Here is a 1,860-nt window from a genome sequence, read left to right on the forward strand (position 1 = left end):
GAGAGGAGGAGAAACCTTAGGAGGAGAAGAGAGAACCCCTATGCATGAGAGAGAGAAACCTTAGAGAGCGAAAGAGAACCTCATGACTCAGTCTCTTCCCCTGCCTCTGGGCTCCGAGTGCACAGCGATCTAAAGCACTGCATCTCAGTGCTTGAGGTGCCACAACAGACACCTGTTCGAATCCAGACTGTATCACAACGGCCGTGATTGGGAGTCCCATTAAGGCGTCGCACAATTGGCCCCAGCGTCGTCCGGTTTGTCGGTGTAGGCCGTCATCGTAAATAAGAATTTGTTCTTAACTGACTTGCCTAGTTAAATAAAAGGTACACACACTGCCAAGTCACACAAAAGTATCCTTTTCTGCAAAACTGAATTCTTAACGTCTTCTCCGTGTTATTGTCTCTCATCTACTAATGAAGTCTAGCACTCCATATTTTCTAACATTAGCAGTATGTGTCTGTTGACGACCCGTCTGTGTTTGGGAGAGAGGTGAGAACCATCGTGACTCAGCCCATGTCTGCGTTCCAAAAGGCCATATGGACCTGGTCTAAAGTAGTGCAGCTACGTAGGGAATAGGGTTCTATAGGGCTCTGGTCTAAAGTAGTGCACTATGTAGGAATAGGGTTCTATAGGCTTCTGGTCTAAAGTAGTGCACTATGTAGGAATAGGGTTCTATAGGGCTCAGGTCTAAAGTAGTGCACTACGTCTAGGGAATAGGGTTCTATAGGGCTCAGTCTAAAGTAGTGCACTACGTAGGGTAGGGAATAGGGTTCTATAGGGCTCAGGTCTAAAGTAGTGCACTACGTAGGGAATAGGGTGCCATTTGGGATGCRKCCCYTATCTGCCAAGACGCTGACAGCTGTCACCAATCTAGTCTGGATAGGACAGACTATCAGTATAATCCTTTTAGACACAGAAACAGCAAGGCAGAGCACCTAGATACACTTACAGTGGTGGAAAAAGGACCCAATTGTCATATTTGATTAAAAAGTAAAGATACCTTAATAGAAAATGACTCAAGTAAAAGTGAAAGTCACCCAGTAAAATACTGCTTGATTAAATATCTAAAAGTATTTGGTTAAAAATATACTTAAGTATCAAAAGTAAATGTAATTGCTAAAATATAATTTCAAAAAATTCAAATTCCAGACTGAGCACACAGCCATGCAATCTCCATAGACAAACATTTGCAGTAGAATGGCCTTACTGAAGAGCTCAGTGAATTTCAACGTGTCACTGTCACAGGATGCCACCTTTCCAACAAGTCCGTTTGGAAATACGTTCTCTGGAGTGATGAATCACTTGAATATTATAAAATCTTTGTCTGAATCAGATTAAACTCTCACAAACGTATGAATCTGTTCATCCAGCATTGAGGTTTCACCTCTGAGTAAAGCCCTCTGGATTACGTAGGCCTTAGATTTAGAACTATCAACAGAATTAGACCTATGAACTATCAACAGATTTATAACTATCAACAGATTTAGAACTATCAACATATTTAGAACTATGAACTATCAACAGATTTAGAACTATGAACTATCAACATATTTAGAACTATCAACATATTTAGAACTATCAACAGATTTAGAACTATGAACTATCAACAGATTTAGAACTATGAACTATCAACAGATTTAGAACTATCAACAGATTTAGAACTATGAACTATCAACAGATTTAGAACTATCAACATATTTAGAACTATCAACAAATTTAGAACTATGAACTATCAACAGATTTAGAACTATGAACTATCAACAGACTTAGAACTATCAACAGATTTAGAACTATGAACTATCAACAGATTTAGAACTATCAACAGATTTAGAACTATCAACAGATTTAGAACTATCAACA

The sequence above is a fragment of the Salvelinus sp. IW2-2015 genome, unplaced genomic scaffold, assembly GCF_002910315.2.
Source record: "Salvelinus sp. IW2-2015 unplaced genomic scaffold, ASM291031v2 Un_scaffold5627, whole genome shotgun sequence".
NCBI classification, from domain to species: domain Eukaryota; kingdom Metazoa; phylum Chordata; class Actinopteri; order Salmoniformes; family Salmonidae; genus Salvelinus; species Salvelinus sp. IW2-2015.